Source organism: Podarcis gaigeae (genome assembly GCF_964106915.1).
Source record: "Podarcis gaigeae genome assembly, chromosome: 2".
Taxonomy (NCBI): domain Eukaryota; kingdom Metazoa; phylum Chordata; class Lepidosauria; order Squamata; family Lacertidae; genus Podarcis; species Podarcis gaigeae.
The window spans coordinates 82,112,958-82,134,625 of NC_139679.1; the positions used below are offsets into that span (position 1 = coordinate 82,112,958).

The 21,668-nt window shown below is 41.2% G+C and overlaps 1 protein-coding gene and 1 long non-coding RNA gene across 38 annotated transcripts in view; one reads left to right on the forward strand and one right to left on the reverse strand.

Moving 5' to 3' along the window:
- Positions 1-21,668, forward strand: part of CACNA1D (calcium voltage-gated channel subunit alpha1 D) — a 192,779-nt gene that overhangs the window by 36,840 nt on the left and 134,271 nt on the right. The gene's annotated exons all lie outside the window — the stretch shown is intronic.
- Positions 353-7,064, reverse strand: LOC310839000. 2 transcript variants are annotated; one of them, XR_014561284.1, is made up of 3 exons: positions 6,512-7,064; positions 3,547-3,667; positions 353-2,176 (listed from the first exon to the last, which is right to left on the reverse strand). It is a non-coding gene; the product is annotated as an uncharacterized lncRNA (long non-coding RNA). The 2 variants fall into 2 exon arrangements; XR_014561285.1 differs by lacking the exon at positions 6,512-7,064 and adding an exon at positions 4,331-5,222.

Consider the following 21,668-nt stretch of genomic DNA (forward strand, 5'->3'; position numbering starts at 1 on the left):
TGGAGTGGAGAGGGTGTTGGAGACATTATTACCTAATAAAAATACAAGAAATGTTCTCCCATTTTCTTCTGAATAGCTTATCTGAGATGTACTTCTCATTCCCAGATTTTAAGAGACTATTAACTTTGCAAGGCATATTAACTTTTACTGCAAGTAAAGTTGAGAAGTGGCTGTGTTGTCACTTCAAACAGAAAGAATAAAGTACAGAAATTCTGAGACAGAGACAATACTTGTAAATAGGATACTTGTGATTTTAAAGACATTGAAATAGTTTTGTGTGTTGAAAATTCTATATTTTACTAATATTCAGCATACAAAAGTAATTTTTTGTGGGGGGAGGAAAAATCTAAGCTTCAGCAGTGGAACAGACTCCCTTGGTAGGTGGTGGAAGTTTTTAAGCAGAGGTTGGATGGCCATCAGTTCTGGATGCTTTAGTTGAGATTCCTTCTTCATTGTAGGTGTCTGGACTATATCACCCTTGGAGTCTCAACTCTACAATTCTATGATTCTATAAATACAAGTCTTACTATTGAAAAAACAACTTTTAGGCTTCAGTCCAGGGTGTGCTTACTTGAGAGTAAGTTCATTTGTAAATTATTGGGACCTACATTCAAATAATATGCATGTGGGGGCAGGCTGTTAAAGGAGCTGCTTGGGGGGAAAGTTTCAAGCTGTTGTGTCCTTATATTTGCACAATGTCCCCAAGCGCTCAATAAGCAGTAAAGAATAGTACTGTAGTGGAGTGTACAACAGAATTTCTGCAGAACCTTTTGAAGGGTTTAGGGGGTGGTTTGCAGAAACACATTGAAGGAAAAGAGCTAATCATAAGGGACTATCCTTTATGCTTTTCCTATTCTTTAATAAAACATGGTTATCACTGCTTCTGACTTCCTTTGATTTACACTGCTCAGAGGATGAGAGATGACTTTCTGCAGATGACATTTGTTTCACTTGTGTTAACAGTAATTTTTCACGCTACTTCTCTCCAGGTGGACTTAGAAAGAAGAAATGTGAACTGGTTATAAATGCGCACAGGAAAAGCATGCGAGCTAAAAGCATCTACTTGCTGGTGAACCTGGGCTATAATCAGCTGGAGGGGACAAGAGTAGGATATTATAATGTACCACATTATTAAGGCAGAAGGCAAGTCTGTGAAGGCTACACAGAGATGCTTTTTCTTGCCATTTTGTATATTTACAAATTAATTGGTACAGTTAGTGGTCTGTGGTTGATGTGTCTCCCCTGTGCTCAGTCTCTTACACAAAATTATCATTTGGGGATGCTTGTAATTTAAGACTGCTAAGGAATTACCTGGCATAAATATTGGCTACTGTAATACACCTAAAGATGAGAACATAAGAAGAAACCTGCTGGGTCATACAAAAGGTCTAGCTAGTTCAGCTCAACAAATGCCAGTTGGAGGCACCTGAAAAGGTAATGGTTGAATTACAATTACATCTAAACCAAAGATAATCATGGTCCAGAAAAATGTTGCCCTAAGTCCATAAAAAGCAGAGTTACAGGGTGTGGCAGAGGCATGACAGGATAAGGAGAGGCTTACACCCACGCCAAACCCCTTTCAGCCCAGTCATGTGACCTGGCAACCCTGTGGAACACGGGTCAGCAAACTTTTTCAGCAGGGGGCTGGTCCACTGTCCCTCAGACCTTGGGGGGGGGGGCAGACTATATTTTGGAAAACAAAACCAAAAACGAATTCCTATGCCCCACAAATAACTCAGAGATGCATTTTAAATAAAAGCACACATTCTACTCATGTAAAAACACGCTGATTCCCGGACCGTCCACAGGCCGGATTTAGAAGGCGATTGGGCCTTAGTTTGCCTACCCATGCTGTGGAACTAAGCTGGCCAAAAACGTGGTGCAAGTCAAATTCCTCCTAAATTAAGCCCCCATAATTTACGCCATCAGCGTCAGATTCTTGTAGTTAGGATTGCTTTGTTCATCACGTGCAATCTTAAGTATTATATTACCTATTTATTAATATTGCACAATATTTTAATAGTCTTTTTTTCCTTCAAGATTGAGATGCAGAAGCATCTTCTCACTGGTGTAGTCAGATTTCCTTCCTCATGACTCCTTAACTTTTTCATTCCTCTATATATGTTCACAGCCACTCAACCACTACGCCTTATCTTCTCAGAGCTGAAGTTTAACTCTGAAATTAAAGGAAGGAAGGACAAAGTGTGTTCTCCCTCATGGAGAGCACGGGTTGCGGGCGGGGCTGACAAGACACCTCACTGTTGCTAGGCAAATGGTTTGGCCATCCTTTAAATAGGGGCGGGTTGTTACTGGGGAAATCTAGATGTTGCCATTTGTTGATTGACAGCCCTATTTGTTAAATACAATGCTCGCAGCAAGGAACTTCCTCTTTTCACTGCTTACTTTGGATCACCCGCCCTCCCTTCCCTAATTTTAGGCTGTTTGCTTGACCTTGCTATGCCTGTCATGGGGTCGTCTGCTTTCGGGCAGGGGCCTGGTAGGAATTTTGTCCATTTGGCTGATTAGTGTGTACCACTTGGTTTTTGCCTACTGCGTAGCAAATCGTCACAACTTGTAATGTTTTCAGTTAGGCATTGGTCTTGGAATTGGTTGGTGGAGGGGTATGGATTCGGCTGTGCCTGCCCCTCCAAAATGCTGCTGCTGCTTCAAGGGCTTTCCGTTAAAGGAACCCAGGGGCTCCCCAGGTTTTGTCTGAAACCCCCTGGCAAGGGGCTAGGGCCACGCAAGCCCCTGGGAGCATTCTGGGGAGAGGTGAGGCATGGTTCCCAATCCCGTCTCTCTCCCTAGGTGACTTACCCTTGCTGACTTCGTGGGGGGTGCAAATGTCAGAGCTGTCCCCGTGTGGGGTCATTTAGTGCTACCAATGTCTAAGCAACCACTCACATTGCTGTAATTTGAATAAAGTTGTGGCCAAAATTATGCCAAAAACCTTAAACAAAAATTAAGTGTCAATTGTGTTTTTCTTTGGAGGGGTGTCTTGGGGACCTCGGCGAGCAAAAGGCATATGGCAGGAGCAGAGACTGGCTTTGTCTCCAGACTGGCCTGTCTCAAGTAACTGGGCCCCAGTCATTGGCCCCAATTTTAAAGCCAGATTTCTGTACCCCTGTATATAAGTAAACTAAACAGCATTATTAAACAGTAGTGATAATGTAAGCTCCAAAGTTGCTAGGGTTTGCAAGTGATTTAGAATGAAATGTATTTGCAGAGGGAAGGAAATAATAAATAAATCTCCCTTTTAAAATAGCAATCTAAATAATAATTTATAGCCACTGGTAGAACTTGAGGCCTCACATTATTTGTAGAAGACCTTTATTTTCATTCTGTATTACATAATAACATTATCATGTGAGCCTCTTAGGGACAGTTTTTTTGTTTTGTTGCATTAAATCCACAGTGGTAAAAGTTACATGTTCTGCTTTAAGTCCCTAGAAAGAATGTTGACTAAGAATTACAGTAAACACAAACTTCCTCCATCATCTGAATGCATTCAGTGGCCTAGAATAGCAATTTGTCTGTCCAGTTTACCTGCTCTTATGATCCCAAGTCCTGACAATGAATTCTTCCATGGCATCCATGTTGCAACTTTCCAGCAAAGCAGCCTTCCACCATATTTTAGGTGAATTGACCATCAGTCCAGCTTTTCTTCCTGAGTTTTTGCAAAGTGTGGTGAGAAGTTACGTGGTCCAATTATTCTGGTTCTCTTTTTAAATTATCAGTTATTGGGAAAGCTCACACTTTTGTACTTGGATTATTTATTATTTGCCCTTACATCAGTAGAAAGCTTGCTTCCAAGGGATGATACCCAATGTTAGTCATCCTCAGAATAGTGCCGTTGAAATGAACGAACTTTAAGGTTAACTTTTAAAAATGTCCCTGTCACTTGCAAGCTGGCAGTGTTTTGAAAGTGGCAGATTATTCACCATTCAGCTGCTGCCGTTGCACATTTAGGATTACCCTCTTGGCCTTCTTATACATTAGAAAGACATAGGGCCACACCTAGATGTAGTGGTCCTCAGGGGGAAGTGTTATAATGAAGCTACTACACTCTTGAGCTAAGGGCCACTATTCTAACATTTGTATAGAGTACTAGGAGGTTGAAGGTTGACCTGTTTTGTGTGCCCCCACCAAATGCTATATGTGGGCATAGCTTCAGTGTGGCCAATTTAGCTGACTTGTGCTTATGATGAGACTTTTTGTTCCATACTTTAATTATACACAACTGCCTGCCATCTTATCAGATTTCAGTTCCTGTCCCTTTACCTGGACTCCCATTCACTGTCAGATCTCCTTGCAAGCGAGTTTTACTCACTTGTCCCCATGACTCCATAATGCTGTTTCCTTTTCCCATAACTGGACTACCAGGATCTGGAGCTTGAAGGCCATTTCACAAGTGACAACAATGAGAGCAAACATCAATATTGCAGTTTTGGTGTGGAAGAGAGTTAGAACCAAGTTCATTCTGTCTAGTATTCCATTTAGCTTTACAGCCCTATTTGAATTTGGTTGTACAGGCAACCATTTTACCATGCATCTGCATCACTTGTAAATACGTTTATGTCCTCTTTCTAGCAATCTCTTCTTAATTTGCTTCCTTGGTATTTACTTCAGACTGAAGTAACAAGAGGCGTGAGTGGGTTGATACTCTATATACTACTCACCACTCATTTAAGAAACCCAAGCAGAAACCCCCCAAAAAGGAAGATTTTGTCATTTTTATTACTGTGTTTTCAGTATCTATTCAAGATAATTGAGTGGCTTAATAGATAGCAGCTGCTGCAGCATTCCAGTACAGTTTAGCAAAGTAAAATGTGTGTGCTATTTTTACTGGTATATTTTGTGTATGGTGTATCCAAGTCAATTAGCTGAAGCCCAATTATATAATCATGTTTTAATCATAGGCTGGTGTAAATTGAAATAATATGTTATCAAGAACATCAGAGGGATCCTACTCAGTAGCATTCAAAGGCATGGATTTGTGGCTGACCCCTGGGCCTCCCTTGGTTTCAGCCATAAATGATATGTGGAGTGGCACACAGGTGACCTACTAAATACACCTCTGGGAAAGGTGCCAGATACACTGCATGGAAGCATTTGTTTGAAAACTATATGCTGGAATTTTTAAAAAATAAAAATAGAAAGCTTTAGTGGCTTACCGGGTAATTCTTATTTGTGTGGGAAATGCAGAATACTTTGAAATGTGGTAAGGATGCCCACAACATACCATGTGAAACAATTTATTGCTTTTATTTCTGTGGCCCAGCTTACTTGCTACAGCTACCTCTATTTCTTTTTACTAAATAAGATTCCTCATGCTGAATGCGCTTCTGGCATGGTGCTCCTTGCTTCTTGCTTGAACCATGCTGTAGGGCTTACTAAAGTGTGGTCCAAAGACCACAAGTGGACTGTGGGCTTCATTCAGATGGTCTGTTGTGGAAGCTCTTCAGAGAGGCATAGCTACACATTTGTGAAGAACTCTTGTGTGTGAGTGAGTGTGCTCTCTCTTTCACACACACAATGGCTGCTCTGGTATCTGAAGAAGTGTGCATGCACACGAAAGCTCATACCAAGAACTAACTTAGTTGGTCTTTAAGGTGCTACTGGAAGGTATTTTGTTTTGTTTTGACTATGGCAGACCAACACGGCTACCTATCTGTAAATGGCTGCTCTGTCATTCTCCAAATGTTGTGGTCTGCCCAGGAGGTGATTGGGATGGACAGGAAATGATTGGCGGTGGGGAGAGAGATTTGCCTTTCTCAGAGGACTAGAGCTGCAGCTGGCACCAAGATGGAAGAATCTCCTGAGTAGGAAAAAGCTGACAAGGCCTGAAAGGAGTAGAGAGTCAATACATTGGCAGAATCAGGACGAATGCTGAATCTGTCCCAATACTCAAGCTGACAAATATTACACTGAATATTAAAGAGCTTTGTTTAACACAACAGGTGTGCCTTTCACATTAAAATATTCTATTGGTTTTGCTTGTATTTTACTGCCTCTTTTATTTCTTACTATATTTTGCTCTATTAAAATGTAAATGGACAATTAGTCCTAGCAGAGATTTCCATCTGAGGGTATTCAGCATTCCTCCCTCTTCCAGCACAACAAGAAACAACCTATATCGTATTTCTCTAGTACTAGTGAAGACTCTGGCGTGAACTTCTTGATCTGGTGTGATGCTACACCAAGTGCGCAATTGTTCCAACTGCTCAGGAAACAAAACAGTGACAACATAGTTCCTACCTTCTATGAGAACGTAAGAAAAAGAGGTAAATTTGTATGGGATTAAAACAGGGCCTAAGAGAGATCTAGAGAGCTGACTAAGAGGAAAACTCAGGGCTTGTCCACACTTTTGCTTATGACTAGAGAGCACAGGTCTGAGTGGTTTTGCCTTTTCCCCACTACTTTCTCACAGAAAAACCAATCTTTAGCACTAAATCAGAACACCAATCTTTAGCGCTAAATCAGAACAAATGGCAATCTGTGGAAAACCCACTTGCTGTTTGTGGATTTTGCTGAGGGAAATGGAAGCAGGGCAAACGGACGTGTAGATGGGCTCTCAGAAGACAGCGAACGTGCAGCAGAGTAGCTGAAGGCACAGGGGAGAGTAAGCAGTTGAGTTTAATTACAGGAGCCTGAAAGGCAGGGCAGGTAGAGGAGAAAAAAGTCTGAGGAAAAGGCTCAGGGCTATTCATTAGGATGCCATGGTGGCATAGAGGGTGGCAGGTCTAGGTTCTAAGAGGAGTCCTGAGCCTTTTCAGAGTCTTATAGGAGGAGAGATTCTCCAGCATTGTGGCCTGCCAATGTTAAGAAGAAAGGGAGAGGAATAGCAAGGATCTCTCACATAGATGTGACTAACCATACGTATTACAGATTCAGCTTTACTCATAGAGTTGACCAGGGCTTACTTCAAGCAGATATGCTAGGATTGTGGTTTAAATGTAAGCATTTGACCAAGTATATAAATACTTGGTTATTTTTAAAGACTTCGCTTCATTCTAGTTATTAAACTTCTGACATTTCAATTCTCTTTGAGAGGTTTAAAACTTTTCTTGTTTCAAGATCAAGAGAAAACTCATAAGCTTTGTACCCAACTGTTTGAAAGAATATAAACAGTTCTAGACAGTTTGCAAAGTTTAAGTGGTACAAAATGATGAAAAAGCCTTTGTAGTTGATATACTGTCATAAACATGTTTTGTTTACTGTTTTCACTTCTTTTTCTCAAGTCTCTGTTAAAATGTTATTTACTGACATTGTAATATTCTTTTATTTTTGTAACTATTGGCTTAGCCTAAAAAGGCAATGGGAAACATAGCATTAATATTTTTGAACATTAATGAATGTCCACGTTTATATAGTTAAATTCCCTCTTTTTTTCCTTAAAGGAATTGAGTTAGTAATGTAGTGTAGGTTTTTCATATGGCTATTAATGGAGAAGAAACAACTTTTAGTAAATAAAGGCTGGGGTGGGGGGCAAAGTTATTGTGTCCCAGGAATAACTGTCTAAAATACATCAGCTAACTGTTTGAGAAGGAGATTTTTACCACTGCATCTTGGTTTATATGACTGTTGCAAAATGTACCTGGGCTCAGTTTATGAATCTTGAAAACTTGTTTTATAAAATGATTAATTCCTTGATCTTAGGAATTGCTGTCTTGGAAAATAACTGCATAAGATCACTCAGAAGACCCCATGCATTGTGTCCTGATGAGTGGCATTCCACCATTAAGTCAAGGTGCCTCTAGATCAGCCTTCCGCAACCTCGGCCCTCCAGATGTTTTTGGCCTACAACTCCCATTATCCCTAGCTAGCAGGACCAGTGGTCAGGGATGATGGGAATTGTAGTCTCAAAACATCTGGAGGGCGCAGGTTCAGGAACCCTGCTCTAGATGTTGCACTAGTGTAGCATCAGGACAAGGTCAAATTTCACTGCCACACAAAAAAAATGATATTGGCCACACTGACTCCACATGGAACCTTGTCTGTCACCTAGACCTTTTAGCTCTGTCTTCCCATCCATAAATTTCCAGAGAACCCCAAGGCTCCTAAGAACAGAGTTTGAAAAACTACTGGTGCGTATTAACAAGATTCTGCTTCTCTGAAGAACCAAATACACTTATGTTGGCACTATACCAAAGAATTTGTAAAAATGATCAAGTCATATACCCAATAAACTTCAGTCTAGTTATTGGCAGATCTCCTGTAGATTTTCTCCAGTTGTTTAGAGTACTGGGGCTTCTGTTTTATTGAGGCACCATGGACTCATTATGATTCGGGCTTGTTCACATTTGAATATTAATCACTTGCTGGCTGTCACATCAGGTGTGGTTAAATGTTTAATTGAACCTTGTTATTTATTTAGGAAGGTGGAAGTGGAGACAAGGGTAGGTGGGGAAGAATAAGTGATTATTTCAATTACATGTACTCTGGCTTAGTTAACAGGCAATTCAAACACAACACAATGCTTCTCAAAGGAATCAGTTCACACATTTGGCTGAGAATCATAAAAGTGTTGTGTAATTAATTATTGAGAGATCAAGCAATGAATATGGCTGTTTAAACTAGCCCACAATTGTTTCTTAAAAGAACAGTAGCTTTTATTAAAGGAAGCAGCAGCACCCACCTTTCCTTCCACACCTAATGTTGGTCGTCCACTGCTTATTTGTCTGGTTTATATCACTCTTCCATGTGTTGTGGATGGTGTTTTGTCCACTACTAACCGGCTGTAGACGCTCGCAGCTGCAAGTCAGCTTTGTTCTGAGAGATTTTAAGGCTATGTAAGTCAGTAATTTTCGACTAAAGTAAGTTTTCGACTACAAAGGTTTTTATTTTTTTGCAACAATATCACTCAAGTGGTGAATTGAGTTTCTAATCCAGGGTTCTGAACTACACATGACATTAAGATTATTGGCAAGGAAGAGAAAGGACCACTTTAAAATATAGATGTAAAATCATGCTTGTTCAGAATCAGTGCTGTTTTCTCTATCAATTAGTACTTACCGTAATTGACTTTGGTAGAATCCCTGTGTAAAGAAGACTTTCTAAAATAACAAGGAACTGACATTTAATTCAGTTTTAAAAATATATATCAAGGGACCATTTGGGAAACATTCATATAACAGGGTATGCAACAGTGAAGTTCCTGCTTATGCATAGTATATTAATGATAATAAAATCACTGCTGGATGCATTACTACTGTGGATTTGAACCACTTGTCTGTGGACTTGTGCCAGTCCACAAAGTGCTTACTACTGGTTCTTGGCAAGTGAGCTTGTTCGACTTCCTGGTATTTGCGCAACCATCTTCCCTCTAGAAGCATTCAGAGCCTGAGCCTCTTGGCACTAACAGATTGACTTTGGCTGTAATTAATAGAAAGGAAGGACACTGCAAGTGCAGCAGACTCTTAATTAAAAAAAAAAAATCATGCCAAAATATATCTGCATGATACATGCTCAAATCTGTAATGTTATTTTAAAAAATAGCCAGTCCACCATTTTAAGATGCAAAACGCCCCCATGCTTAGAGGACCTAAGTTTTTACATTTCTCTGGGTGAACATAATATAAGTTTAAAAACTCAAAACTAACTCCTAAAGGCAATGAGGCATTTTGGAGAAGATCTGATTACATCACACATTCTAAGAAATTTGTTTTGGTTAAACCTTTTAAAGTTCTCTGTTTATTTGAAGTGGCAGCTCAGAAAGTACATTCCATGGAAGCCTTCCCTTGCTACTTGTTTATTTTTAAGGGAAAAAATGCACAGCATAATCTACCAAGAACGTCTGCTAAAACATGCTTTTGTGCAAGCCCCATTAATTTCAATGGAACTTATATGCAAAAAGCTTTTTAATGTATGTCATCAACTACAGGGGATAACAAAGAATCTGGTGGCTCTTTAAGGACCATTGGATTTACTGTGGCAGAAGCTTTCATGGACTAGAACTCAATTTATTAGATGTAGTTATGAAGAGTCATAATAAATCTGTTTGTGGCTTCAGCCTGTGTGTTGTTATGAACATAGCCAGTGGAATCAAATCTTATAGAACTAAGGTGAGAAGAACTTGGATATTAGCTGAGATTATTTGGTTCCTGGATTCAACAAGAAAACAAGAAAAACAACAACACACCAATGCACTACAGAGGAGAATAAAAATAAACCCAAACCTCTGCAGGAAGACTAGTTCTCTTCACAGTCTTATTCTTGATGTGAAAAATTCTGAAGGGTTGTGAAATTAAATGGCTGTTTACACAAATTCTTAGAATTTCCTCTCTTGTCAGGTACAGAATCCAAAATTTTACCATTATAAAAAGGAAGTGGTTTGTGATACCTTCAAGAGTAATGTATTTTCTATGGTGTAAGCCTTTGTAGGCTACAACTCAGGCTAACCCTCAGCTGGCATTCACATATGCACAGAGATGTAAAGGAAACAAATGGAGAAGCTGGCGTCAGGTGGCAATGAAGTGCAAAAAGTACAGTCTGAGACCATTCAAGCAGAGCTTAAAAGCAGATGCACATCAAGCACAATGAATGTTCACAACTGCAGTAATTGGTGATTGTATAAATTTTTTTATCTACCGTATTTTTCGCCCTCCCAAAATGAAGGGGAAATGTGTGTGCGTCCTATGGGGCGAATGCAGGCTTTCGCTGAAGCCTGGAGAGTGAGAGGGGTCGGTGCGGACCGACCCCTCTCGCTTTCCAGGCTTCAGGAGGCTCTCAGCAAGCCTTGGGAGCCCGCGTCGGGCTCCCTAGGCTTGCGGATAGCAGCCTGCATCTCGAAGCCCCGGGTTTTGCTTCCTCGACCTGGTTTGGAGGCTGGCGACGGGGAGAAGCATGCTTCTCCCCGCCGCCAGCCCCACAAGCTCGGGGAACAGCGGGGAGGTGCAGCGCCGCCATCTCGCTGTTCCCCGACCTGGTTTGGGCTTCAGGCAGATATCTGTAAGCAGTGGGAGCCCGGTGGGAAGTCATGACGGTCTCCCAAGGCTTGCGGAGAGCTGCCTGTTCTGTGGGCTGGGGTCGGGGGAAGCTCGGGCTTCCCCCGCCCCAGCCCCGCGCCTGGGGTGGGAAATAAATTTTTTTTCTTTATTTCCCCTCTCCAAAACTAGGTGCGTCCTATGGGCCGGTGCGTCCTATGGGGCGAAAAATACGGTAATCTTTTTTAGGACAGAGGACCACACTGACAAAGTAGGATGTGACCAAGAGGTTTTTTTTTTAAAGGACAAATGGAGTGGGGCAGAAAGAAAGTATCATAGTGAGGTAACCATGGGAACAGTCAGTAAAATATTATTTTTTTAAATTATAAATCAAGCATTAATCTCTTTAAAAGGTAGGAGGTTTTCAGAAGGCCTCTGAGGGGGCATAAATGAACTTTTGCTTTCATGGCATCACAGCAGATGACTCAGGAGCAATATATATATATATATATATATATATATATATATATATATATATATATATAATTTAAATGTCTTAATATAAAAAGAATTAGATGGAAAATTTGGGAGGATCTTCAGGGAGACACAAGCCTCTTGTGGAGCCAAAGCTAGCCACCCCTGTCATAAGCATTGCTGAGTAATCACCAGTAGTGGGACATCAAATGCAGTTCTGGGTAGGATGCTGTTACATGCCGGTTCCAGGCACTTACCCTGGGTTCATGTTTTCTTTTGGGAATAAGGTACAGCAGAGAAATATGGTGTCTTTATGATATATGGTTTATTTACACACACATATATATAAGCTGGGCCTACAATGGAGGCATTCACAGCATAATCACCTTGCTTCTGTCATAGCCACAGCCTTGAATTCAAACAGAAATCAAACATCATTCTTTGCCTCTCTGGCTTTCCAGCTTGCAACATTACTTCTAGGTCACATTACAGTGAACTCTGTCCATCAACTCCGGCTTTGTTCTTTTATCTAGCCTTATTTGTCTTTTAGGACTTGCTGAATCCAGGGGTTCAAGAGGCCTGCTTGATTAAATTCTAACACATGCTGGCCCCAGGGATTATAGGTGTCTTGGACCCACAAACTCATAAACAATATAATAATTGTTGCTAATATCCATTGTTGATAAATAATATAAACTCCTGAGATGCTGCTTGTGCTTCATCCATTTAGTATTAATTATCTATTTTACATATTGCCAAACTTTTAAATTAGAAGCACACATTCTACATTCAGAACTCTGCATCACACTGTGGCATAAAAACATAGTTTAAAACAGCCAGCAATCCATATGATTAAATTCAGTCCAGTCATAAATCTAACAAGGTAATGGTGGTAGAGTGGCCCTTACGCATAAAGGCTCGAGTAAAAGAAGCCCTCAGTGAAAAGAGGGACATACTGCACACTCAAGACTACATGTCTGCAGACTTATACCACACACTACTCATCACATACAATGGGTGAACATTCCTGCTCCTTTACCACACACAGATAATCAGCCAGGTGAGCGTGTGTAGACTCTTAACTGCTGTTGTTCCCAGGCAACACACACAGCCCAAGGGAAGCATATATTAAGGATATTTTTTCTTCAAAAATGGTTTACTGGATATCATTCTTTTGTATGCTGTGGCCATCCAAAACTGATTACTTTGTTTTTATCTAGAAGAATTGTTGTGAAAACAGCATTTCCATTGAGTCTGACCAATTACTGCTATTGATTCCAGCCAATATTCACATACTGCCTGAAGGAAAACATATATTAAGGATGATTTTTCTTTATAGACTTCTCTGTTTGAGGTAATTCTTTTGTATGTTGTGCCACCTCCATAACTCACTTTTTAAAAAAATCTGGAAGAATGGCTTCAATAAGAACACTTCTGTGTTACTCAAAATATGTGCGCTTGCAATTTTTTATATTGGAAGAAAAATATTACAACAATGTTGATGATATATCATGACTAAAAGATATATACAATGTGTAGTGTTAACACTGTTACACATGCAGTACATATAGCACTGCTAATATACATAATGCATAGCAGTCTACATATTTTGGCTTGGTCCTTTCCTTTAAAGGAAAGGCTTTGGGGGTGGGGCTTTTAATTTAGGAATAAAGTGAACAAGAGAGTGACATGGTAGAAGCTCATAAATTGTATGCAAGATCTGGACAACATGGATAAATAAATTTCTCTTTTATAGGGTCATCCAATGCAATTTTTTGGGTAACATTATTTCATTAGTTTTTAAGAACTATACAAAACAAACATACAGTGGTACCTTGGGTTAAGTACTTAATTTGTCCCAGAAGTCCGTTCTTAACCTGAAACTGTTCTTAACCTGAAGCACCAATTTAGCTAATGGGGCCTCCCGCTGCTGCCACGCCACCGGAGCACAATTTCTGTTCTCATCCTGAAGCAAAGTTCTTAACCCGAGGTACTATTTCTGGGTTAGCGGAGTCTGTAACCTGAGGCTTATGTAACCTGAAGCGTATGTAACCCGAGGTACCACTGTATTCAAACCTGGAATACAGGTTATAGTAAACATATAAGCAGCAAAAAATCTTAACTTGGACATATGCAATATAAAATATATACCTATGGCTGACTTTTCTGTATCCATATTTCTTAACTGAGCTTCGCTGAAAGGAGATTTGAGTAAGCTAGGGAGAGAATGGTAATCCAATACAATTGATTGGCAGTAAATTCTGGACAGATACGAAAGAAAGTGCTTCTTCATTATGTTCGCAACGAACTTTTGAAACTTTGTGCCACATGCTGTGGTGCCAACTACTAGCTTAGATAACCTATCAATGACCAGTAAGTAAGCATGGTCATATGGAACCTCCCAAGTTTAGAAGCAGTACGCCATTGAATAATGCTAGTTGCTAGGGAGCTGGAGTGCAGTAGGTCTGCTGCCTTCATGCTCTGGTTGTAGGCTTCCTGGAAGCATCTGATTGGTTACTGAGATAACAGGAGGCTAGCCTGCATGGACCTTGGACTTTTGGTCTGATCAGCAGGGCTGTTTTGTACTCTTTATGTCCTTCCTCTTCATCAAATCCTTAGAATCAGGTTGCTTTTATTACCCTTTTGTCAGTTAGCTCCAGATGGCAAAGCTGGGTAGCTTTTGTGAACGTTCAGCTTTGAGTTTGAACGGGGACAGTCTCAGACACCATGGCTTTCTATGACTAAAGTGAGATAGACCCAAAGATACTCTTTACTGATGGAACAGTAATGCCTCACTGTTTGGTCTAATCAGCTTCCTATGGAGGAAGGAACTGAAGTCTTAAATGTGTTATATATTGTCATAGTGATTTCTTTGAGTAGCATTTTGGTGAGGTAGCTCCTGTTTACAAACATTTTGGCATAGTATGTGTAGGAGTACCCTATCTGTGCGTGCAGTTTTTCTTATAAAGACACGTTCATCTTTTTATGAACACCAAATGCAAACACACACACACGCACAAGGTAAAATTCACAAACACACATTAAACTCCTGCTATGTTTATACATTTGTTTCTGTGTGTACAAAAGCACACACGAGATGAGGCTGACACTCTAGAAACACAAGTGAAAAGCATTGCTTTCATTTAGAGAAAGGATGCTTACTCATAAATAAGTGTCACTGCATTCCATGGTGCTTATGCTCAGGTACATGTGCATAGGATAGCAACCAAAGCCTTTTTTATTATTTATTTAGTATATTTATATTCCACCCTTCTCCTAAGTTGGAATTCAAGGCAGCTTTACAACATTTAAAACATCATGATGAAATACATAGTAATAAAAACAAACTAGTTAAAATCAATAATTGACTGCTTGTTAAGCTTTTGGGACTTTTTAGTTTAGAGAAGCGGTGACATGATGGAAGTTTATGAAATTATGCATGGCATTGAGAAAATGGATAGAGAAAAGTTTCACTCCCTCTCTGATAACACTAGAACAGGCTTCCTCAACATCGGCCCTCCAGATGTTTTGAAACTACAATTCCCAGCATCCCTGACCACTGGTCCTGCTAGCTAGGGATCATGGGAGTTGTAGGCCATAAACATCTGGAGGGCCGAGGTTGAGGAAGCCTGTTCTAGTGTTATCAGAGAGGGAGAGAAACTGCACTGGAACTTGTGGAAACTGAATGCTGTAAGATTCAGGACTGATAAAATAAAGTATTTCTTCATGCAGCACATCGTTAAACTATGGAACTTGCTCCCAAAAGATGCAGTGAGGGCCACCAACCTAAAGAGGATTAGGAGGAGGAGAGAGCTATTGATGACTACTAGCCACGATGGCTATGCTCTGGCTCCATAGTTGGAGGCAGCAGTTCTTCTGAATACTAATTGCTGGAAACCACTGGGATCGCAGGCATCTGGTTGGCTACTGTGAGAACAGGATGCTGCACTTAAATGGGCCATTGGCTCTTCATATGTCCTTTCATTCACCTACAACCACACTCCCCCACTCTCTACAATGCTTAGAAAATCTCTGATAACAAACAAAAGACCACACCACTGAGGGGGAGGCGGCGGGAGCAGATGCCACCCAGCACTGCTTTTTGGGGGAGTGTGGGGCCTGCAGGGTGCCCAAGCTGCTGCTTCACTCACAGGGGCCCTCCAGCTGCAGGCCCAGTGCCACTTGTGGGGCTGGTTGTGTCCTTCTTGCCTGCCCTCTGGCAGCTGGGGGTTGGGGACGCAGCAGTTCGGCATGCTGTGAGCCCAGCCCTGGGCTGCACTGCTTTTGGGAGCGGCGTGCTGGGCTCTGAGGTGCCTGGGCTTGCGTGCCACCTTGGGTTCCAGCATGCCACCCCCAAAGGTAAGTGGCCACTCCCGGCTACACTACTGAGCTGGGCTTGATATTCCCCACACTTATTTTAACTTCTCCCTCAGCTATGCCATGATCTCACCCAAGGACAGCACCACATATCCACACACTCAGCCAAAACACAATCATCAGCATGCATAAGACTGTGGCCCGTGTCTTTTAAGCAAGAGGACATCAGATTGAAGGCTTTATGTGCTTTGTCAATACCTGGATTCTCGGAAGTCTCTCTAATTTTAGAGTACTTTATGACATCTCACGGTTTCGCCTCCCCCTCCATTCCCTATAAATGATAAGTTACAAATACAAAAGCAAAAAATAAAGCACACCACAATTAAATTCAGAGAGCCAGATGGTCCCTTTTTTGTGCTGTGACTGTAACGATATTTTTAACCAAGGAAAGCTTAAAAAGACTGGAGCAGGATACAGGTAAACAATAGCCCTCCTTAATTATGCCTCCTCTTTCTCCCAAAACAGATAGAATTAGCAAATGCAGAAAGAAGTGTTCGGTCTATATCCGGTATTCCAGAAGCATTTTCATAGCACAGTGTTTGTGCTTTTTAAGCACTGCAGCTTCACATGCTGCTTCCAATGTATGCTTCAAAGAGTTGTTCAGCAAAGTTGTTTTGGGTGGTCTGGAAACTGGTTGTACCATAAGTGTTGGCTGGGCGAGCACTTGGCAGCATGTTGTGAGGAATTTGCATGGTGCTCATCTCCATAGTGCTTTGGATTTCACTGTTGTCGCAACTCCAGTTGAGGTGTCCGATGCAGTTGCCTTTCCATACTTTGTGGAATCGATTTCAGTTTATGTGGCCTGATTATGTGGATGGGACTCTTGCAGTGATTTGGCCCACGTCTTGCTCTCTTTACCCCTGCCCATCCCAGCTGGTGAAAACCAGTGTGGAGTGGTGCCTGCTGCCCTTAAACAGGCAATAGTACAGTAGTGACAAGAACCGATCCATTGAATAGCTTCTTCGTTATCAGGACGGAAACGGGCAAATTCAGGGATAAGGAGTTCTGAAGGAACTCATGTAAACTGAAGCGGTTATTCTATTTGTTAGTACTGGACCAGACTACACTGTTTAGTCCAGCTTTAAAGAGATATGTGTGATAGTACCCATAGGTCACCTTTGTAAGCTCTTCTTATAGATGCCTTAAATTATATATGGCCAAATTCCAGCCCTCCTGGTGTTCTGTATATATTACTGAGGCTTTATTCCAACAGTTTTACCTCAGTTAGCACCTAGGTCCTCCTTTTCTCCTCTGGACAACTGATAGTGTTTGCTAAATGGGACTCTTAGTCAGCTTCTTCCTCCTCCTAAGCTTCCCTTTCTCAGCTGTGCCCTAGTCTTCTTACGTTGAGTAGGTCAGCCAATTCCCTCATAGGCCATGGTTCACCCTAATCAGCTTTGAGTTTAGCTGGCCGCTGTTTCCCCCCTAGACTGTTTACACTCTTATGGGAGTAGCGGGGTGTTGGTGGTGGAGGCGTCTCAAACTTGGAGGGAAATGTAATGCAGAAAAGTACAGGAAATGATACTTTACCTTATTAACACTGGCCATTCTCCACTTAAGTTCTCTCTTTAATGATATCAGCACTCAATCATTATGTATGCATTCCTGCCAAACCAGGATGCAGGTTTGGCTTTTTATGCAACACGTTCATTATGGGAGTGAGGAAGTAGTAAATCAGATTTTCCTTTGAACATCAAAGTGTGCCCCAACTTTGGAATTAACTCCCAATTACTTGCACTACTTGAATTTCTTCTGCTTTAATTGATATTGATTTATTGTCTAAGCGCCATTGTTTAGTGCCTTGATTATTTTTAACTGTAAGGTTAATTAACAATAGGTTTTAAAAATGTATTTACTATTATATTTATACCCCATATTTCCCATAAAAGGAGTTCAAGGTGGCATACATGATTGTTTCCTCCCTCATTTTATTCACACAACAACCATGGGAGGAAGGCTACATTGAGAGACATTGAGTGGCTTAAGATCACTCAGTGAGCTTCATGGCTGAGTTAGGATTTCAGCCCTATCTTTACTATACCACACTGGATCTCTGAGTCGCTCACACAATTTGAATTTTAAGTTCTCGGACATTACGCAAGAAGGAACCCATATTGAGATTTTGGTAATTAGCAAATTATTTTTTTCTATTAATATAAACTACAAAAATCTTTGACAGATGCTATCAAATTGATGTTGACATAGGTTCTTCGTCGAAAGAGAATTATCCACTTTTTCTGAATTAATAATAATAATAATAATAAATTATTTATATCCTGCCCTCCCCAGCCAAGACTGGGCTCACGGCGGCTATTTCAAATATTATTGCAAATATTATTGCCATAGCCAGATCTGAAATACACAGGTACCTTGGTTCTCGAACTTAATCTGTTCCAGAAGTCTCTTTGACTCCCGAAACCATTCGAAAACCAAGGCGCGGATTCCGATTGGCTGCAGGAGCTTCCTGCACTCAAGCAGAAGCCATGTTGGACGTTCGGCTTTCGGAAAACATTTGAAAACCAGAACACTTACTTCTGGGTTTTCGGCGTTCGAGAGCCAATTTGTTTGTCAACTAAGCTGTTCAAGAACCAAGGTATGACTGTACAATTTCCAGTAAAATTTACAGAGGCTGCCTTAGAACTAGATGACCTGTCACTCTGATTCTTAAGGTATTTATTGCACTATTCCTTTCAAGGAGGGTGAGGCAGGATTCAACAAAGGGAAGTGAATCTGAAATGAAAAGGAACATCAAATACATTGCAATTTCTCTCTTTTTTTTGCTACAGGGGTTTTAATCTATTGTTAACTTGGTTACTAATACTGTAGTTCCATTTCTTTCTCTCCCCTGCTATAGAATGGATTAATAGTACCAGTGCAAAGCAATAGTTTGAATTGACTTGGGTCAAGTCACATGCTATTTTGGACAGCTTCTGAACCCTTGGGAACAACTTTTTTATGTAGGGGGTGGGGAGGGAAGCCTGTATTAGGAGTATGGACCAGGAAAGATCCATTACATGAACAGAGTTCTGATCATCCTTCTCTGGATCAAACACTTTCTTCCCTAAAAGCAATGTTCTGCACAAGATCCAGCTGCACAAATATAAGATGGGGGGGGGGCACATGGCTTACCAGTAGTACATGTGAAAATGATCTAGGCGTCTTGGTAGACTACAGGCTTAACATGAGTCAACAATGTGATACAGCAGCAGCAAAAAAACTACTGCTAATGTATCCACAGAGGTATAGTGTCCTGATCAAGGGTAGCAATAGTACCATTCTATTCTGCTTTTGTCAGACCACACCTGGAGTACTGTGTCCAGTTCTGGGCATCACAATTTAACAAGCATGTTGACAAGCTGGAATATGTGCAGAGGAGGACAGCCAATATGATAGGGGTCTGGAAACCAAGCATAATGAGGAAAAGTTGAAGGATTTGGATATGTTTAGCCTGGAAAAGAGGCAGTGATATGATAGCCACCTTCAAATATCTAAAGGGCTGTACCACATGGAACAAGCTTGTTTTCTGCTGCTCCAGAGGGGAGGACTTGAACCAATGGCTTCAAGTTACAAGAAAGGAGATTCCAACTATACATCAGGAAGAATTTTCTGACAGGAAGAGCTGTTCAACAGCGGAACAGACTTCCAGGAGAGATGGTAGACTCTCCTTCCTTGGAGGTTTTTAAGCAGAGATTGGATAGCCATCTGTCATGTATGATTTAGTTGAGATTCCGGCATTGCAGGGAGCTGGCCCAGATGACCTTCAGGGGCCCTTCCAACTCTACAGTTCTGTGATTCTGTAGGTATAGTATATGTTTGAAACTTGTACATATTTTAATCCAAATTTTAATTTCCCTCCTATTCATATTCATTGTTTACATTTTTCATTATATTAAAAGAATCCGGAGTGAGCTATGTAGTGTGGCTGACTATTCCTGAAGAAGGAAGTAGGTGTCAGTTACAATTAATGTGAGCGGCTTCTATAGCCCTAGAGATGTGACCCCTTGTTACAGTAAATATGACAGCATGAATTATTTTCAATTATAATGAACTTAATTTTGTTGCATTAGTTATGACACACCTCACTGGGAGCTTGCTGCTTTGATATTGCAACAACTGCAGTAAAATAACAACAACAAGAAGAAGAAGAGTTTGGATTTGATATCCCACTTTATCACTACCCTAAGGAGTCTCAAAGTGGCTAACATTCTCCTTTCCCTTCCTCCCCCACAACAAACACTCTGTGAGGTGAGTGGGGCTGAGAGACTTCAAAGAAGTGTGACCAGCCCAAGGTCACCCAGCAGCTGCATGTGGAGGAGCGGGGAATCGAACCCAGTTCACCAGATTACAAGTCCACTGCTCTTAACCACTACACCACACTGGCTCTCAACAAAAACAACAAAACCAGAATCTGGGAATTCAAAAGCCTTCATCGCACGCAGAAGCACTGGGTTTCCACAGCCATGTGCACTGTCTCACATTTCACATAAATATAAGAAGAGTCTTGTGGGATCAGACCAAAAGCCCACTTAATCCAACATCCTGTTTCCTCCAGTGGCCTACCAGAAGATAAGCCTCAAAGCAGGACTTGAGTCCAGCAACACTCCCCTGCTTGTTTCCTCTGGCAGACGGTATGCCTGTTGCCTCTGAACCTGGAGGAACTGTATAGCTTTCGTGACTAATATCTATGGATGGATGATGCATTTGTCTAATCCCCTTTTAAAGCTGTCCAGGTTGGTGGACCACATTTTGTGGTGGTGAATTGCATAGTTTAACTACGCACTGTGTGAAGATCTACTCCTTTTGTCTATCCTGAATCTCCCATCTTTCAACTTCATTGAATGGTCCTGGGTTGTAATGTTATGACAGAAGGAGAAAAGCTTATCTCTGTCCGCTTCTCTGCCCCATGCTTAACTTTGCACATGCAATAATGCCCAGAGTCCATCAGTGACTAGGACATCATCAGAGCCTGCAGTGCCATCTTCTGAAGAGCTGGACCTGGTTCCTGGCTATAAGTTTGATGTTTCTGGACTTTGGATGGTGGTGTACCTAAGCTGGAAGTCAGGAATGCACTGAACCAGATGCCACAGCATTCAGGTTCTGTAGAACCAGAGCTGGAACTGTCACAGGCATTTTTCTCCACACTCAGTGAACTGATTGTATCCCACGCCAACTTGCTAGTCCACCATGGAGGAAAGGCGATATGTTCATTCTGAGGTCCGAAGACTGTCCCTTTTAAGGGTTTCAGGTACTCCAGTGCAGGGGGCATATCATGGGAGAGGTGACAGGCACTCAAAAGGCTTTGTTCACTTCGTGCTCTTGCCAGAAGAAGTTGCTCACTAGGAGCAACCCTTGGTGGTACTGCAACAACCAACCTGCCTTGCTACTATGACCATTGCGCTTCTCGGGATCGGAACAGAACATGACACTTGTATCATGTTCACCCTTGCTTGCGTTTTTTCTTGCAAGAAAGTGATCGATAGTACTGCAAATCAGGTAACCAAATTGACACCAGAAATCAGGAAGGATCATGGATGTTGCAATATGTAGCCTCCAGAGAATCTCAGCCTACTAGATTCTTCAGCTTCTTATTTCACTGGTCCTTTGGGGAATTAACTACATTATTAGAAATCCATCCTCCAGTAATCAGATGGCTGTTTGACTGAGATTTCTGAGATGAACAAGATTCCACAGTGTTTTGGTATCAGATGTAATATTAACTGGACAGTATTTGTACATGAAATCTTTATAACTGTTGTACATCCTGATGATAACTTCCATTTTGTTCTGTTAGAAAGTAAGCGTAAACAGGCACTTACGTAAGTCTCAGCTGTTCTTTTGGAACCTGCCTTTATACTCGTGCAGTGATTTCTTTGGCATGCTGTGCAGCTGTTT